This window comes from Giraffa tippelskirchi, chromosome 12 (assembly GCF_054371585.1).
Source record: "Giraffa tippelskirchi isolate mGirTip1 chromosome 12, T2T-mGirTip1v1.2.pri, whole genome shotgun sequence".
NCBI lineage: Eukaryota > Metazoa > Chordata > Mammalia > Artiodactyla > Giraffidae > Giraffa > Giraffa tippelskirchi.
Genome location: NC_137286.1, coordinates 25,701,376 through 25,721,510, shown reverse-complemented (window position 1 = coordinate 25,721,510; position 20,135 = coordinate 25,701,376). Strand labels below are relative to the sequence as shown.

General features: G+C 43.0%; 1 protein-coding gene across 1 annotated transcript in view; it reads left to right on the top strand.

Annotated features, from left to right (window-relative positions):
* Positions 1-20,135, top strand: part of AKAP6 (A-kinase anchoring protein 6) — a 571,209-nt gene that overhangs the window by 31,069 nt on the left and 520,005 nt on the right. The window contains exons 2-3 of the mRNA XM_081547988.1: positions 957-1,050; positions 1,395-1,521. The gene's annotated coding sequence lies outside the window, so the exon portion shown is untranslated. The remainder of the gene's footprint in view (positions 1-956; positions 1,051-1,394; positions 1,522-20,135) is intronic.

The window sequence follows — 20,135 nt, the reverse complement described above, 5'->3', positions numbered from 1 at the left end:
TGAAATATTCTGGTAAAAGTGAGTGTAGGCACAAACCAGTTGTGTCAGGAAAAGATAGTCCCTTAGCATGGCTTGAACTTAAGTTTGAGGAATGGAACTACATTTCAGGAACTCGAACCTTTAAACTCAGGGTGCAAAGACACTTTTAAACTCAAGTGAACTTGCAATGAGATTGCAAGTTCCATAGGTGTGGGTTATGTCTTACTTACTAAATGTCTTTGCAATTGCCAAGATAGTATTTTACCCTTCGTGGACATTCCATAAATATTTATTTAATTGGATTGAATTTTCTGAGGATAAGGAGGAAATTGGTGGAAAGCCCTGATTTCAAGATTTTCCAGTCCCTATTCTCTGTACAATTCTGTGACGCTAGGAAGGTCAGGAGGTGAGAGAACAGCAGATTTGAAGATCTCAAAGAGATTCTGTGGGGCTGAAATATGAAATGTGAAGGAACTCTGGTGAGAGATGAGCCTGGGGAGCTATGTGGAGACCAAGTTATATAGGATCTCTTCAGTTGGTTAAGGCACTTGGACTTCATCCTAAAAGTAGAATGGAGCTACAGGAGGATTTTTAGTGAAAGGCGTGGCATGCTTAGATAACATGTTAGAAAGATCACTGCATGCAACATAAAGATTGGATTAGAAGAGCTCAAGTAGGGACAGGAGAATCAACTGGGAGACTTATGTCAACTCTGGGAAATAATGATTTTTACCTGACCTCGGTTAGAGGTCATGAGAGTGGAACAAAGTGGTTGGATTCAAGAGAGGATCATGGCAGTGCTTGACACTGATTGTATGTGAGGGACCTTGAGTGAGGAGGAACAAAGAGTGAAGGATGACTCCTCGGTCTCAGATATGGGCAATGATAGAAGATGGTGCCATCAGCAAGAGAAGAGAGAAAGAGAAATGGGTGCAAAGAGGTGTGGAGAGAGATGATGACAAGTTGTTTTTCTACAGGTTGAGACTGAGGTGCTTGTGGGACATCACAGAGGGCTGGCAGTTTCACGGAATGCGTCTGAAGTTCTGAAGAGAGATACCAGTTGAAGTACAGGTTTGGGAATATGTGATGTCTCCATGGGAGTAGGTGAGCTTGTTCAGGGAAATACCAACATTTAGCTTGGCAGAGGGAGAGGGACACATAAAGCAACCTAACCATGAGTGCTCAGAGAGGTAGGTGGCAAACACAGAGGGGTGTGCAGAGGGGAAAAGAGGATTTAAAGAAAGAGGGAGTGGTCCAGCTTCCTTACCTTTAAGTCATCCAATCTCTAGGTTCCCAAATATTTCAAATTACTTTTGGCTGGTAAGCCCTAGATTAGAAAAAATGCATATCCAGCCACTCCTGTGTGAATTGTTGTAACCTAAGGTCATTGGTCTGTTTTATTTAAACATATCCAGGTTCTGCTCCCTCTGAAGACTTTATCTAATGCTAAAGAGAGAAGAGAAGTCCTCGTCATACACTGTATGACCACACTAAAAGTTGCCAGCAGGGAAATTGACCTATAAGTACTCTGAGCACATTAAGGTAAGTACATTTTTTAAAAAATGTTATGTCCCTTGGCTATGGTCTAATGTGATGATGGGTAGAAATGGGACTGAAGAGTGACAGGAAATATTAATGGAAAGTAACACACAGTCCTTTGGCCTTAGAAAGAGCAATGGGCTATTTCTGTTGCCAGAGGGAAAGTTTGATGAGTAATGATCTTGATATACATTTTAAACATTCTGACAGTGACATAATGGGTGCTGTTTTTACTCTTTGGACAGCAGATTCTCCTTTGCTGTACTCAGATCCATTACCTCAAGTCTGTTTAAGGGCCACCTGAGGGCAGTGGAAGCATCATGACACCTGTATTCTTGTTCTAGACAGTAGGTGCTGTAAAAGGCATGCTATAAGAGGCTGTAGGTGGGTGCTGTGACATAGGGCTTGCTTTCCCTGCAGAGAGAAGAGTGCCAATCCAAGGTCTCAAGAAGGCGTGCTTTCCCAAAACATCCCACTCCCCAGGTTGCTGATGATTCACATTTAGCTGCCCTTCCACCTCCACTCCCTTCCTAACAACACAAAATTTAAGTCAAGCTTGAACCCTGCTAAGAAAACAGATTTGCTCTTTTTAGCCTTAGCAGCGCTCTCTTTTAAAAAGAGAGAGTGTGTGGGAAGGCAGATCCTTAGTTCCCTCCTCCCCAAGCTGTTGCAGGAATTTCAGACCTCTGCTTGCCAAATTGTTTTTATGGCGCTCAGATTTTTTTTTTTTTTTTGGGTGAGGGAATACCTTCAGTAACTCCCTCCTCTCCCCTCTCTGAGCCACAGTTTTGTCTTCCCTACAAAGGGGCCTGGATTAGGGGATCTTAGAGGGCCCCCAGGCCTAGCCTGTGTCCCCATCAGCTGGCCCCATCAGCAGAGAGCTTGTTGTCAGTGAGACCCTCTACTGGCGAGCCAAACTGGCTGGAAAGGACTGCTCTATATTTAGACATGGCAAGTCACAGTATTCACTTTGCAGAAAGGTTGGTGTTTGGAGTGAAACCACCACGGGAAGAGGCTTCTAAGTTGAAAATGCACCTTCCCAGTGGGATGGGGGGAAGACAAGGAACCTCCGTTGCTCTAAGGGGTCTGGAAATCAGAATGGGTGGAGTTGGCCTGGCCCTGCCAGGGCTGGTCTTGATTCCTTGGCCTCCTCGGTTTGGGTTTGTGTTCACTTGTGAAGAGGCCCTCTGCTGAGAGAACGGGTGGGAGGTAGATGAACCTAGCTCTGTCCCTTGGTCGTTTTGTGATCATGAGTTGTTGGACTCTTGCACCTTATTATCTGTTAAACAAGGATGCTTTACAGGCCTGTATGAGGCTTAAATGAGCTTACACACACAGAACAGCAGGACAGAGTCTGGCATAGGGGGCAGTTACCTCCTTCCATCCCCAGTCCTCCTCTTTTTGTACATTTGCTCGTGTTATTCTCCCCACCTGGACCATTCTTCCTGCCTCTCCAAAGTTAACTTACTTTTCAGTGCTCAGCAGGATCCTCCCACCTGCTTGAGTTCTCCTGCTGCCCCCAGCACACAGTACCTGACTTCACATTCTGGTAACTGCCTTCTTTCTTGATACTGTTTTGCTGATTTTGCCCATTTATACTGCTGCTATCTGAGGAAGACATTTGTCAAATGAAAGTTGTCTTTCTATAATATCTGGTAATATGTTAGGGGCCTAAGCCATATTTGAATGAATGAATACAGAAAGAAAAAGTTGCAGGGAGAATGAGGGGGTAGTGTGTACTGTGGTTAAGGGTTGATGCTGGAGCTAGCTTGCCTGGGTTTGAAACCTGGTGTTGCCAGTTATGAACTGGCAGTTAATGCTACTTTAGGAGTTGTTGCATCTCTCTGTTGGGCTTCCTTGGTGGCTCAGATGTTAAAGAAATCTGCCGGCAATTCAGGAGACCTGGGTTCCATCCCTAGATCGGGAAGATCCCTTGGAGAAGGAAATGGCAACCCACTCCAGTATTCTTGCCTGGAGAATTACATGGTCAGAGGTGCCTGGTGGGCTACACAGTCCATGGGGTTGCAAAGAGTTGGACATGACTGAGTGACTAACACTCTGCATCTTTCTGTCAGTTTTCTTCCTGCATAAATGTAGTGACAAATATAGTATTTCTCTCCTAGGGTTGTTGTAAAGGTTAAGGTTATATTTGGAGAGTACTTATATCAGTGCCTGGCACATGGTACTATATAAGAACCCACCATTATTATTTTAAAGAACATGAGTTTAGGATTAGACAAACCTTAGTTCAAAGACTGCTCTACTGCTTACTAATTATCTGACCTTGGACAGAAGTTATCAATTTTTCTGTGCTCCAATATCCTTATCTGTAAAATAGGGATAATATACCTGCCTAATAAATTGTTGTGAAGACAGTTAAGAACCTAGAACACAGTATATGCCTGAGAACTGGTTGCTTTTAGAAGCCTGCTTCAGTCTTCTAGGAGCAAGAGTTTTAAGTGTTTGAATGAAGAATCATTGCAGTGGCCCAAGTCCCACTTAGGAATGTGAAAACCCGGGGCTTGCCCTGACTGGGAAGGATTGAGAGAAAAGTTGAAAGCGGGGTTGTGAGTACCTTGTCGGAAGGGGTAGGAAAGGTACTCTGTGCTGGTTGATAAGCTGTCTCACCAAAATCCTGACCAAATTAGGTCATTAGCAATATATTTGGAAGGAGCTGGAGACTTTTGCCTGAGTGAAATTCCAACACAGGTCCATGCATGTCACCTTGCTACATATCTTTGATTATGTAAGGTGTTTCTCGTGTTTTGTCCTTATGTAGCCAGCTGTGTTACTGTCATTGTGATGCTGCGGGTGTGGGTGAGTGGAGATGCGCCGTCCTCTGCCAGCCAAGTGGATCTGTGATTCTTGTTTTCTGAGAAAGTAAAGTTTGCCTGTTCACAGCTCATGTAACTGAGGGGTACCACTTGGCCTCTTCTTCTGAAGCTAACTTGGGATTCTGAAAGTCCTAATTTCTTGGGTTTAGCTGATTCTCACTTCCACGATCTTATTTCGTGCTGAGTGATGGTTTAGGGCTTAAGAGGGGTCTATCTCTCCTTAACTGCTGGCCAGCAGTGAGAGGTTGACTGCTCTGTTCAGGGCAGAGGGAACTGAGTAGTTTCAGTCAGGGGCCCCACTGGATCCACTGGCCTTGAAGGGAGGTGTGGGAGAGGGGAAAAAAGCAAAGGAGAGGCAGGCAGGGAGACCTCTCACTGCCTTCCGGCTTCTTCCCCACTTGACTTTGCTGTGTTTGCCCTGGAACTACGGGTTTGAACCTCTCCTCCAGCACCGTGTGGATCTACGTTTAGACATTTCATGATTCAAGCTTCTCACATCCCTTTCTTCTCTACTGCTTCTTTGTTTGAATTTAATGCTAAATTCTGCAGTGCAACAAATCCTTTGGTAAGGAGACATACATATTTCTATCTCAGAATTACAGATTTGCTGCATATTTGCTATATTATCTCACCATCTCATCAACCTCTTGTGGCTTCATTGTTAGCAGTGCCAACAATTGGTTTCAAATGTCAAGATAAAAGTACCCACTTCCTTTTTTTCATTACCTCAAAGTTCTTTATGATTGCCTGTGCCTGCACACTCAGTCGTATCTGATTCTTTGTAACCCCACAGACTATAGCCCGCCAGGCTCCTCTGTCCATGAATTTCCCAGGCAAGAATACTGGAGTGGGTTGCCATTTGCTCTTCCAGGGGATCTTTCCAACCCAGGGACTGAACCTGCGTCTCCTGCATCTCCTGCATTGGCAGGAGGAGGATTTTATTTTATTTTATTTTTACCACTGCACCACCTGATGACAGTCTTATTTTTACTCTATTCAGGTGGGAGAACTCTTGATTAATTTCATTTTGCAGAATAAAAAAATCAGATATGGGAAAGTTCAAAGAGAGCAGTGAATTACATCAGGTAGGTGGGCCTGGATACCCCAGTTCAGTGGTCCTCAACCTGGTCGTACACCTGAGGAGTTTAAAAAGGTCCCCTGCTCAGGACCCACCCTAAGCCAATTGACAATCCACTGAGGTGGGGGCAAGGATAGTTAATCTTTTCAGGTGAATCTAATAAGTAAACATGGTTGTGATCTCTGCTGAATTTACTGAGAAAGCAAGACTTTATTATCACTGTTTGAATTAGGAAATCACAGAAATGACCATGAAACAAATTGAAAATGTAACAGATAATGTTAAAACTTGCTTTCTGCTATACCTTTTCAAACTAGTTAGCGTTTTACACATAAAAGTTTTTGGTTAACTACAGGTTCAAGACTCTGTCTTTGGGTTTTTCATTTTAAAGACTAAAACTTCAGGGTAGGGCCAGAAACACCCATTGTTTATCAGGACCTTGAATCATGAGTATATTGGTATTACCCACCCGTGTTCTGTCTTTTCCTTATGATTGTGTTAACCTAAGTGATTTCTAGTGAGGTTAAGCAGAGTCCCTCCAGGGGGCTCTTCAGTCACTTTTTCAGAGTGGGCCTTTTTCTACCCCACATCACATCTCCCAGCCTCGTCATTCTGGCCTGCTCTCTGCGGTAGTCAGCTTTCGGAAGTAATGGGAGTATATCTTTTGGGTATGTTAGAGTGGGAATTAAGAGAACTTTCTTAGAAGTTTCCTCATCACTCTATTAAGTATGGTATATTTTTCGTTGTCTTTAGAGCTTTATGTGGCAATGTCAAGCTAGTTATTGCAGAAGACCTGGTACTGGAAATTCCTTGCATTTCATGTGAAAGTATGATGTACCTGTAGTTGGGATAGTGTCTTCTGTAGGGCTGGGGTTCATAGCAAAAGGAAACTGTTCTCTGTAAGAGTTGCTCTAAAATGGCACCACTGACTGACTGAGTCCCTCTTGAACCACTTTGGGATTCTCCGTTTCTAGCTTGGTTGAATTGCTTTTGGAGCCAAAGAGAGTTCTAATCATTAGCATTAGTGAGTTGTTGCTCATTAGCATTTGTGTGGAGTACCCAAATCACTGCAACAAAGGGTGTGAAACCCTAGCTGGTGGTGGGGGAAGGGTGAGCGGGATTGTTTCTTCTTGGATTAATACCAGTTACTTCCCTTGGTGCAGATCTATTCTTCCCTGTGTGGGAATGTTTAATGTTCATACTGTTAGGTGAGAGCCTCATTCAGAGAACTTAAAAAAAAAAAAAATACACATTATCCTCAACTTATCTTAAAAAAATCTACAAACCCAACAAAAGAATACTTTCTTGGTACAGTGACTTGTTCAGAAATTTGAAAAGGACTTAGGCTGCGTGAGAGAGCTTTTCCTGCAATGCAGATCCACCAGTTATTCAAGCAAAGAGTTAACTGAGGCCAGGGAAGCTTCTCTGGCAGCCTGCAAGCTTTGTGCAATAGCCAGGCTGGGGGTTGAAAGAGGCTGATATTCATTTGTTTGTGTATGAAGCTTTCATTCCCAAAGTCTTAGACATCGCATACCAGGAAAGATGATTGTGAAAAGCAGGGACAAGCTCAAGTGTTTCCCGGCTGTTCTGGTTGCCTTTAATACATCTGATGCTGCTTGACAGTGTTTGCCGCTTGGTTGTCTAAACAGAATTGTCTTCTCCTGTGATGAGTGAGAATTAATTATTCCCATCCAGCCATCATCAAAAATACTCTGATGTGAGCTTGTGTACCTAAATGAGTCTTACAGTAAAACTTTTAGTTTGGAGATCTCCAGTCCCCCCATTTAATTGTACCATGTGTAAGCTTCACCTTGGAATTGTAGAGTTTGATGAGGTGTAACAGTCTTTGATTCTGAGATACTGTGCAGCGGGTTTGTGCAGAGAGGCCCAGATAGGAATGTCTCCCAGGACCCCGAGAGCTCGGTCACTTCCTTTTCCTCCCTGACTCCAACTTCCTTGGGTCTGGATATAGCAACAGCACCCCCTAGTGTGTGACAGGGTGAGAATGGGCTCCTGTTTAATGAGGTGAGGCGCTTGGGCTTCAGTGAGTGAAGAGTGGGAGACAAGCATCTTGGCCTTTATTGAAAGGACAGCTGAGCCTAAATCTGCAAAAGCAGCACAGCTGCTAAGTTTCTAGAGCTGAGAAAGGAAGATAGAGGCAGCAGGAGAATAGGGTTTTAGATTATTTTACAAGATGTGAAAGTTAAGGAGAACCTCAGGAGGGAATCTGTAGGTCGCTGGGGAAAGGTGCTAATGGCCTATGAACAGTTTGTTGTTCTTCCAAAGACTTCACACCTTGGTCATGTGTGTGGGGAGGAAGATGGATATGGCCTGGCCACAGAGACCTTTCATCGTTGACTGAGACTGAGCCTGCAAAGAGGACAAAGCATTTTTCCAAACACTTCAAGCAGTGATTTAAAGGCTACTAAAATGTAGATGACTGATAGCTATTTCCTGAAAGCAGAGTTTCGATTAAAGGAGCTAGACTTAAGTATAAGAAGAAGCAAAGAGTGGGTAGAGATGAACTCTAGAGAGGATGGAAGAGGGATGCTCCCTTCCTTCATTTTGTTCATCTTGCAAATATTTATTGTTGAGCTGGTATTCAGTGAAAATTCTGTTCTAAGTACTGGGAGTGAGTTCATACTAGGTGTGAATAAAAGGGAATCCCTACCCTCACAGAGCTTATATTCTTTATAGTTGCCTGAGGGTGCCATAGCTCCATCCTCTGTGGTTACATTTTTAAGCATAGTCTGTTTACAGGCAGAATGTGATTTGAGGGCATGGAAAGTACCTACTGTTCATCATGTCTGCTCCAACTGGTCTTTCCTGAACTTTCCAAACCAAAACCCCTTCAACAAAGATCTGTTTTCTGAGAGAAGTAATAACGAAGTCAGATACTTTGGCCCCACACTTATTGTCTGGAGAAAATGAACAACCTAATAAGACCTGGAGGGATGGGGATAACTCTGGCACCAGCCAGTTGTGGCCTGAGGTAGTTTATTTTTCAGAGCCAGGGTTTCCTCATCTTTGGAAACAGTGGTATTAATTGCTCGGTCAGACCCTTTCTGGCTCTAACATTCTCTTTTGCATGGCAGGTAGCATCCTGGAAAGCACCGAATGTGGTGCGTCCCTGGGAACACTGGGTACTTGTTTGGCGGTGGGAGCAGGACCAGATTAGACTCTGAAAGAAAAGGAGAGCGTGGAGAAGGAGCATGATTTGACAGTCAAATTTAGGCTATTTAAAAAATGTTTCTAGGGCATATATTCCTGGGACCATTTTCTGACTAGAAGTTGCCTAGAAGGGAGGGTGGTAGTATAGATATGTTTGTTGCAGATTTTTTTGGAAGCTCAGTTACTGGCACTTGTGAGGATACTAATGAATTTTTTCAAAGATTATCTACAAAACTCATGGTCATAGATCTGACCTCTGAGCTGCAGCTGCTGCTGTAAAGAGCTTTGTGGTGAGGATTTTCTTGTAGTGTGGAGTGCTTTCCCTTTAACTCTCCTGTTCAGGATGGAAATGGAGTACCACAGGCTGGTAGTCTTTGAATCCTAGAGAGCAAGTGACCTACTTACTTACTATTGTGTCTGAAATATTCAATTAGAGCATATTTTAGGAAATACTTTTTTTAGCTCGGAACATGATTTTGCTTTTGTGAAAACACACTCCAGTAGAGACACAAGATTCGTTTTCTTGGCTGTTCTGACCCACCGTGTCAGGACTAACTTTAGATACTGTATGACTTCTCTCCTTGGAAAGAGGCAATGCAAAATCCGTCAGCTTCTTTAGTAAAGACAGTTCATAACTGTTCTTTTATAGGCGCATGTGATAAAGATTAATTAAACAGATTAACAAAAGCTTTCAGTTTAGAATTTTAAAAATACACGAATTATTTGCTAGGCTTTTCTAACATCTCGAAGACATTGATCCTGATCTTTGCAGTTTATGGGTCAAGCTTTCTTTACCTTGTGGCCTTTCCCTTTGCAGAGAGTTTCAGCCTTTCTGTGAAGTACTGTGTAAACAGGTTTCAGGATGAAGTGTGGGTGGGACTTTTTTCTTCATGAAATTTCTTCTTTTAAGACTTTTAAAGAAATCATACCCGGGACCAACCAAGAGGCACAAGCTTTGGGTAGCTTTGGAGTTTTCTATGTGTGTGTTCTGCCATCTGCTGGAAAAGGATGACCAAACTGGGAAAGCTGACAGGCAGTGTGGAAGAGGGTGCATACTCCTGCCCCCTCCATCCCTCTCCCAGGGCTGGGCAGAGTGTACAGCAGAGCTTATAAGTTGCCAGGACACACTTGGTTTTCTGTTGGATCCCCTTAACTCATACCTGGGGTTATCTCTCAAGGATTCCCTACCAGTCTGCCGAGGTCAGGGCCAAGCCACTTTTGGAGCCTGCATCACCAGATCCCCTGACCTCATTCTTCTGGGTACACAGTATGTTCATTGGGATTGCCTTGAAGTACTTTTCACTGGTTTAAATTGGAAACAAAACAGAACATTCAATCTGAGTAGGGGGCAGGAGATGTTAGAATAAGAGGGCCAGCTGATCTGTTCAGGAAAGGTCAACCCTTTTTCTCTGAGATCATAATCTCCCTCCTTTCTGGTATTAAAATGCCCTTTTACAAAATGGTAGTAATAGATGAGAGTTATCATGTTAAGCATTATTTACAGGGCAAAAGAAAAAGTTAGCAACTGTGAGTCAGTTACCCTAATTCTTTAAAAACATTTTCTTATGTCTGTGAGATCCCAAAGTCTGGGTTTCCTATTCCCTGTGATCTCACCTTTTCCTTCATGTGACAACTAGAGTAAAAAAGTAAGGTCAACAATCCTCAGCAGTAACTTCCATATTTTCCCTGGCAAATCCTCCATGGATTTTTCTGTGCTGTGACCCACATAGAGACACAAAAATAATAGCGTGGTAGAATGAGGATAATGTCTCCTCACTAACTGGGTCGCTGCTTTATAGATGGATTTTGGTCTAGAGTAAATGCTTGGCCTTGTTTTGCACCCCTTTGGATCATTTTCTTCCTCTGGACCTCTCCATGGAATGTGACCTTCCTGGCTGGATGTGTCTGTGAGACTCCCATGGGGAAAGACTTCGATTTTTGGCCGCCAAATCCTCAAGGCAACGGCGACAGGATGTGAAAGCCCAGCCTTCCTGTTTCTTCTTAAGATTTCTCAGAGGCTTATAATCCTTTCAAGAGATTTTTAGATGGAAATATGACATTTTGATATCTATTAGTTAAAAGATTCTAGTAACTGAAGTAATGAAACTGACCTTCTTCTTTATTAAGGGTTATACTTATAGAAACATATGATTTTCCCCCAGTATGTTTTAAAGCATTAATTCAAATAAAATTATAAAGATTAAAGAAAAAGATACAAGTGGAGCTGTTCTGATTAAGGCAGGTTTGGTATTTGCCTCTGTGGACCGTGAATTGAAAATTGCTAGTGTGTAAAAATTGAATAGAAATTTATTTCTGAGGATTATTTAGCTAAGAGGGCAGATAGTTGAGATCTGAGTAGGTGGATCCTGGGAAAGTAAGTTTGTACAGAAGCCAGAGCATGTGATGTCTTCATTGGAAATAGATGTTCCCAGAGAATAAACTTTTTTGTATATTTATCTGTTGATAACAACTGCTTCTGAGCAAGCAAGGACTTTCAGAATTGCAGGGTATGAGTTTCCTATGGACACACATAGAGGCTTGTGACCTAGAGGCCATGTGAAGAAGGTGGAACAATCCTCCCCAGTTACATTTTCATGGGCCAGATTGTTAGAAACATGTCCAAGAAGTGATTTCATAAAACTTCTGAAACTTGGCTGAAAACCCTGGCAGATCTGTATCATCTGGTAAATATTTAGGACCTTGTGTATATTATTTTCAAGGAAAGGAAATAAACTGTAGAAAAAAATTTCTTCAGCAGAAACAAAACACTGCAGGACTGTTAGCTTTTAAATTAGAATTCTTTTTTTCCAAGGGTGGGGGTAGAGGAAAGGGAAAGAGGTCTTATTTCTGATAGAATTAGGTCAATTTAAATTCTCTTTTCATTGAAAGTGACTGGATCAAAGTTTACTATTATTTGCTTGTTAACTTAGCAACATCTGGACATATGGTATCTTCATTTTTTATCATTTGGTAGTTTTTTGTTTTATTTACAATTTTTTTCTTACCTGAAAGAGCTTATGAGAATTTAACATTACCTGATCTCAAAATCTCCGTATGTAGCTCAGAGGCAAATGAAAAATGTGAATTTTCCTGTCTAGTAGGAGAATTAGAAAGCAGAAAGGTAGAGTTCAGGAAGAATACTCCCAAAAGGGAGCGATCAAACGTCAAGGCCATGTTCGTTTCCTCAGGACATAGCCTTCTGTTAATGATACCATCTTATATTTCTTTCCCAGTGGGGTTCACATCTGTCATGTCATTTGTCTTTCACATGTCTGTTAAGGCAAATGGCTGAACAATCATGCCCTTATCATACAAACTAGGAAACAGAGTCATAGATGAGGAGTTACCTTCCTAGCTCCCTTTCCCTCAATTCCTCGTTCTGTTGGTAATGAGGATAACACAGATGTCAATCACTTATATATGCCAAGCACTTTACATGTATTATCTCATTTCCTACGTTATAGGTGTACTTTTATTTTTATTTTCCAGATGAAGAAATAGTGGCTTATAAGAGATTTAAAAAAAAAAAAACAAAACTTCCAGAATTTATATAGCTAGCAAGTGGCAGAATGGGAAAATGATACAGAAACCATTACACCATACTGCCTTTCCAGTAATGTGCTACAGGGAAAGCAGCTCTCACAGGCCAGTTGAACCCAGCTGTCTATTCCCAGGCTCCTAACCTGGTTACCCTCTTTCATGTCCAGCATCCAGAAAATCAGGGAGTTGATTTAGACCTCCCAGGAAAGGGCTCTGGAGAGGCCACAGTGTCTTGCTCTCTAGCTGAGAGGTAGCTGTCACAGGTAAGCCTTCTCTAAGATGTCTTAAAACAGCATGACAAAGATGTAGTAAATGAGTATACGCTCTGTGTAATGGCACATGAGACAGCAGCTCAATAATTACCCAAGGCGTAAGCAGGCAAGCAGAAGGCCTCAAACTGAACGTGCCTACCCAGTGTGTAGGCAGGTGTCATCTCATAGGTTTTATTCACATCCTGGCCTCTTCCCTTTTCTGTTAACTTGGGCAGAGTCTCAACTTTTCCTTATAAAAGATCAAAACTAAGACTTCTTGGCCGCCCAAATCAGATCATCACTAAGGTTTGACCATCTCTCAGAAAAGACAAGCTGGATTGGCCTGCACTTTCCTTCCTTGGCATTTCAGGAAATGCACACTCCACTGAAGGACCTTAAAACCAGCAACTGTCTCCTTCAGACTATAAGAATGTCTTTGACTCAAAAACTGAATGTACCTGATGCCAAGTAAATAGCAACTCAGACACTATCCAGACTCCCCAGCTTTTAATCTATTATCTTTAGAAAACTAACTTTCTCTTTCAGACCCAGCCTGTACAAATGAAATTCTATTTGGGTATAAAGTTTATTCTAAAACAATTTTTGGGACTGCTGCTGTTTTTGAATCCTAATTGCCATCTTTGTTATGTTTGCAATGATGACATTTTTAAAAGGAATAATTTTGTAGAGTTTGTGTGTACATACTCTGGACCCTGCTTGTGCTGAATTCACTTTAAAGGAAGGTACCTCAAGTGCCTGACTGTACACGATGTGAGAAGAACAGACATCTAAGCACTCCATTTCTTCTTTCTTTCTGGGTTCTGTGAGAGTGTGAGACTTTTCAATTTCTCCCATGCCTCAGAAATTCAACTATCTCAGCTATCTACCAAACAAAATATCACAAGTGCTTTAGTGATCAAAATATCACCCACCCTCAGAGGAGGGAGGGTGTGGTCAGAATGCTGCCTTCTTGCTCCTAACACAGACGGCATCTGCTCACTTTTTAATTCATTGCAGAAAAATAGACCTTTCATTTTAGCCTCAGCATGTTAAGAACATGATTCCTAACACTCCATTCATTACAGCAAAATCTCACTATTTTAAATATCTGATCTCAGATGTTCATTATATTGCCATATTTCTTCTTCTGCTTTCATAGAGGGAGGTAGTGTCATTTATATCTGGCAGATGGGAAAGGGTCAAATAAGCTATGACTCTTCAACTAACTCAGCCCTGACCCCAGGCAGCAGGTGGTTCTTTTGCTCTCTCACTAACACTAGGACTTATGAGGAAGGCAGGTTAAGTAAGTTAGCTGTTTTGTAAGCAGCATGCATGTAAACCAGAGGTTAATCTTTTCATGCTCTAAATATCTTATAAAATAGTAATGGAACCAGATGTACGGGGGATCCCAAACATACAGTTTCTTCACTGCAAACTTTGTCCAGTTATCAGCTGTAGAAGTGCAGGTGGTCATGTCTTGCTTATGTCTTAAATCTCAAACTGAAGAGAATGAGGGATTTCCTCTTATCAGGTTACATATGATATCAAAGAAAGCTGTACATCTTGGCAAAGCACATTGTCTCTGGGGAACAGGACCTCTAACCCAGAGCGATAGAGTTGGGAAACACAAAGACCCCTAAGTGGGTCATTGAGAATGATGGTAAGTGGTGCCACTCTTGCTTCCATCTCTTGATTCACAGACTCGTGAATTCTTCCTGTTGGGACACAGTGCCATATAGATTCAATATTTACATGCCATCCTTGCAGGGAATTGCTTCCAAGCTGATATTTCAGCTATACCTTCAACCAGGCATTTCAATGCTCTATTATGCCAGTGTCTTGGCTTCTCTGTGGTGTGGTGTGTGATATGGCCAATATATTCCATGGTCATGGGCTTGCTGCACATGTCTTTCATTGTGCAGTAGGTTCCTGGCCATTTGCTGTGTTTTATGGCCTTCTATGTCTGTGGAATAGGCACACCATGATCCCTGTATACTGCTGCTGCCTGAGACTCTGCAGATAGTAAAGGCAACCCCCTCCTCAGAATAGGTGTCTACTCCTATAAGAATGAATCATTGACCCTTGAAGGAGTATAGTCAACTTGCTGCCAAGTGGTTCGTTGTTTTCCTCAAGTAATAGTGCTTGGTAGGATGTTCAACTTTGACCTCTGAGGCTTGAAATCCAGAGATGGCAGTAGCTGGATTGGCCTTGGTAAGCAAGGATCACACTGTTGTACCCAAGTGTAACCATCATCTCTGCCATTGTGGGTATGTGCCCATCTTATTAGTTCAGGGTGGTTGATAGCAATGGCTGACTCATGTCAGCTGGCTGAGTCATTTTGCCTATTTAATTGCTTGGTGCCTATTCTCTGGTGGCACTGATGGCATTAACATGATACAAAAACCTTCACACTGCATTCTCTCAACTATATGTCCATTTCCATGAATCTTTTTGACTCTGATCGTCTGGTATCTTTTCTTAGCTGACCTTCTAGCCTTGCCAGTCACTGCAGTAATTTTGTTCTCCTTGCTTCTGTGCTGCCACCTGGGCACAATTGCTTTGGGGCCCATCAACCCCATCACTATCAATAAGCCAAGCTTTGTGACTGCCTCTCTTACTATAGGCTCCAACTTATAGAGGAGAGCCACTACTGAAGTTCTTAGTGGTGCCGGTTCTCCCCTCACTAGAAATTCCTGATGGCCTTGGTAAATAAATGAAGCATCCTGTTAGCTCTCCTAAGAAATATACTCCTCTGATGGGTCTTTGGGATCACATAATGCACCCATTCCAGTGTACCTGCTTCCCCCAGCCTCTTTATCCCTTCTTTGGCTGTTTGCCGAGGCAACTCAAGAAGTTCCACTTTCTTTAGTGTAGACCATAGTTTTCTCTGGGCTTCCCTGGTGGCTCAGTGGTAAAGATTCTGCCTGCCAAGCAGGAGATGTGGGTTCGATCCCTGGATCAAGAAGAGTCCCTGGAAAAGGAAATGACAACCCACTCCAGTACTCTTGCCTGGGAAATCCCATGGACAGAGGAGCCTGGCAGGCTACAGTCCGTGGGGTTACAAAGAATTGGACATGACGTAGCAACTAAACCACTATCACCATAGTTTTCTCTAGGCTTCTAAGAAACTCTGGACAGCAAGTTTGCTCCTTCCCTGGGGTCCTTTCCAGGACGTTAGATCCCATGTCCCAAGAGAATGCCCTAAGTAAATTTACTCTTGCTTTCTGTTGTTTAGTTGCCAAGTTGTGTCCAACTCTGTGACCTCATGGACTGCAGCATGCCAGGCTTTCCTGTCCCTCACCATCTCCCAGACTTTGCCCAAGTTTATGTCCATTGAATTGGTGATGCCATCCAACCATTCTTGCTTACACAGTCTTGTACTCCTCCTCCCTTGATTCAGTTCAGTTCAGTCACTCAGTCATGTCCGATTCTTTGTGACCCCATGAACCACAGCACGCCAGGCCTCCCTGTCCATCACCAACTCCCAGAGTCCACCCAAACCCATGTCCATCGAGTCGATGATGCCATCCAACCATCTCATCCTCTATCATCCCCTTCTCCTCCTGCCCTCAATCTTTCCCAGCATCAGGGTATTTTCCAATGAGTCAGCTCTTCTCATGAGGTGGCCAAAGGATTTGAGTTTCAGCTTCAACATCAGTCCTTCCGATGAACACCCAGGACTGATCTCCTTTAGGATGGACTGGTTGGATCTCCTTGCAGTCCAAGGGACTCTCAAGAGTCTTCTCCAACACCACAGTTCAAAAGCATCAATTCTTTGGCACTCAGCTTTCTTTATAGTCCAACTCTCACATCCATACATGACCACTGGAAAAACCATAGCCTTGACTAGACGGACCTTTGTTGGCAAAGTAATGTCTCTGCTTTTTAATATGCTGTCTAGATTGGTCATAACTTTCCTTCCAAGGAGTAAGCGTCTTTTAATTTCATGGCTGCAATCACCATTTGCAGTGATTTTGGAGCCCCAAAAAATAAAGTCAGCCACTGTTTCCACAGTTTGCTCATCTATCTGCCATGAAGTGATGGGACCGGATGCCATGATCTCAGTTTTCTGAATGTTGAGCTTTAAGCCAACTTTTTCACTCTCCTCTTTCACTTTCATCAAGAGGCTCTTTAGTTTTTCTTCACTTTCTGCCATAAGGGTGGTTAAGCACCATTAAAGTCCAACCACAGTGGTCCTTCCCTGGACTGTCATGACATGCTAGTTCTTGAAGCTCTCTTTCCTCTTTTATCAGCCTTAGCATGTTACCACAGATTATCTTGAGCTATCATTCTGGCAGTCGGGACAAGTGGACCACTCCTGAAGGTGGCATGTACTTCTTGTGGCGGAGAGGCCTTTGTAGTGTCTTCCTTCATGGGGATGTGCTAGCTTCTCACCCGAAGTGATGGGTTCCCTCTGCAGACTTGCAGGGCTTAGGGGAGTATGTTGAGCCATACAATATGTGTTTTTCTCTTTCTGACTTACTTCACGCTGTATAATAAGCTCTAGGTTCATCTACCTCATTAGAACTGACTCAAATACATTCCTTTTTATGGCTGAGTAATACTAAGCAGCACATGCAGCTCAATACCAGGAAAACAAACAGTCCAATCAAAAAGTAGGCAGAAGACCTATACAGACATTTCTCTAAATGTCTAAAGAAGACATTGTTATTGTTCAGTCATTAAGTTGTGTCCGATTCTTTGTGACCCCGTGAGCTGCATCATGCCAGGCTTCTTTGTCCTTCCCCATCTCCTGGAGTCTGCTCAAATTCATGTCCATTTGAGTTGGTCATGCCATCTCATCCTCTGTTGCCTCCTTTTCCTCCTGCCCTCAATCTTTCACAGCATCAGGGTCTTTTCCAGTGAGTCGGCTCTTCACATCAGGTGGCCAAAGTACTGGATCTTTAGCTTCAGCATCAGTCTTCCCAGTGAACAGTCAGAGTTGATTTCCTTTAGAATTGACTGGTTTGATCTCCTTGCTGTCCAGGGGACTCTCAAGAGTCTTCCCCAGCACCATAATTCGAAAGCATCAATTCTTTGGCACTCTGCCTTCTTTGTGGTCTAACTCCCATATTTGTACATGACTACTGGAAAAACCATAGCTTTAACAATAAGGACCTTTGTCAGCAAATCAGCAAAGTGATGTCTCTGCTTTTTAATACACTGTCTGGATTTGTCATAGCTTTCCTTCCAAGGAGCAAGTGTCTTTTAATTTCGTGGTTTCAATCACCATCTGCAGTAATTTTGTAGCCCAGGAAAATGTTACTGTTTCCACTTTTTCTCCATCTGTTTGCCATGAAGTGATGGGACCAGATGTTATGATCTTAATTTTTTGAATGTTGAGTTTTAAGACAGCTTTTTCACTCTCCTCCTTCATCCTCTTCAAAAGGCTCTTTAGTTCCTCTTTGCTTTCTGCCATTAAAGTGGTATCACCTGCATATGTGAGACTGTTGATATTTCTCCCAGCAATCTTGATTCCAGCTTGTGAGTGTTCTGGCCCGGTATTTTGCATCATGTGCTCTGCATATAAGTTAAATAAGCAGGGTGACAGTATACAGGCTTGATGTACTCCTTTCCCAATTTTGAACCAGTCTGTTGTTCCATGTCCAGTTCTAACTGTTGCTTCTTGTCCTGCATACAGATTTCGCAGGAGGGAAGTCAGGTGGTCTGGTATTCTCATCTCTTGAGGAATTTTCCATAGTTCATCGTGATCCACATACAGATGGGTAATAAACACATGAAAAGGTACTCAACATCACTCATTATTAGAGAAATGCAAATCAAAACTACGAGATATCACTTTACACCAATCAGAATGGCCATCATCAAAACAATCTACAAGCAATAAACGCTGGAGAGGGTGTAGAGAGAAGGAACCCTCTTGCATTGTTGGTGGGAACGTAAATTGATACAGCCTCTGTGGAGAACAGTATGGAGATTCCTTAAAAAACTAGGAATAAAACTATTGTATGACCCAACAATTGCATTATTGGGTGTATACCTTGCGGAAACCGTAATCAAAAAAGATACATGTACCCCAAAGTTCATTGCAACACTGTGTATAGTAGCAAGGACATGGAAGCAACCTAGATGTCCATCAGCAGATGAATGGATAAAGAAGTTGTGGTACTGTCAGCTTAAAAAAATGCACAATGTGACACTTGCAAGTTAAGTTTTATTTGGGGAAATATGAGGACTGTAGCCCTGGAGATAGCTCTGAGAAACTGTTCCAAAGAGGTAGGGGGAAAGGACAGTATATGTGATTTTGGTGAAATAGGGAGTAGATGCTATTAAGCACATATTTTCCCAAAAGATTTCTACTAGTCTCATGAAACTTCTACTAGTCACGAGAAACTGTCATCACCATGAAAGATTTTAGTGCTTTTCTAGATATGAGGAGATACAAGAATTGGCCTAATGAAATCAGCTCCTGAGAATATTTAGCTATCTGAAGACCTGTCCTGCCAGTTTCACCCTGAGTACAGAGTGCCGCATTTCTGTCATCCATCCTGAACTCCTTCAGGGGATGTTGAAGATCCTCAGCAGCTACGGCAGCACATGATTTTATATAATCCTTGTAGAGGCAGATGGCAAGCACTCATGGCAAGTGCCAATTTGTGGTTGACAGTACACATATAAAATGGAATATTACTCACCACCTTATCTTTCAAATGCCTGCATCTTACCAGCATGGGAATTCCCCTCCCCTGGATGTGTTCTCACATCACTGTCAGTAAAATCTTCAGCCACTGGCCCACCGCATTGTGCCAGGGACTGTCCATGCCCCACAGACCCCTTGGGGTGTGCTCTTCTTTAGCAGATGAGGGGTGGATGATTCAGTCCAAAAATCTCATCTTACTGCTTGCTTTCTCAGCCCGACTCCTACTACCGATTGTGTCGGTTCACATTCTCTGGAGGTTGATGCCAAGATGGGAATTAGAAGTGCGAGGGACTTATGAGGGAGACACCTGTGAAGGAGAAAGAGGAGTAAGAGCCAGAGTAGGGGGAGACCCCTTGGATGGCAGTGTGAATCTGAAACCTGTGAAGGGAGGGAGGGAAGAAAGAAGGAAAGGCGGGTAAGAGCCTGAGACTCCACTCAGCTTTGAGCAAATCTTAGTGGGCAAATAAGGAACCAGAGCCAAGGTTGCCCTTAGAGGCATCCTGCCCAGGCTGGAACAGTCCTGCTCTAGTGCCCCTGGTGTGCACAGCTGCTGGCTGAGAGCAGTCCAGGGAATCTGTGGCCTTGGCCTGAGTGCTGTGAAAGCCTAGAGGCGCGTCCGCTGGAGACCAGCAGCTCACCACATGCCATGCACCTGAGGGCTGTTGCCCCCTCTTCTCTGTCTGTGGGTCTTCCTTATCTTCATGGCAGCATGACCCTTCTTAGGTCAAAATCAAGGACTCATCCTTTATTCTTTTCTTGTTTTACATTCTCCACAATCTGTCAGGATAATCTATGGTCAGACTTTCGTATCTTATCTAGAATCTGACTGCCTCTCATTACCTTCCCTGCTCTCATTGATATAAACAGACACAGGGAGAAGATATCCACAAGCCAAGGAACGACTGAAGCTACCAGAAACTAAGAGAGAGGCCTGAAACACATCCCTGCCTAGACCCTACAGAGGGAGCATGGCCCTTCCAACACCTCGATCCCAGACTTCTGGCCTCCAACACTATGAGAAAGTGAATTTCTGTTAGTTAAACCACCGAATTTGTGGTGCTTTGTTTGTGGTAGCCCTGGTG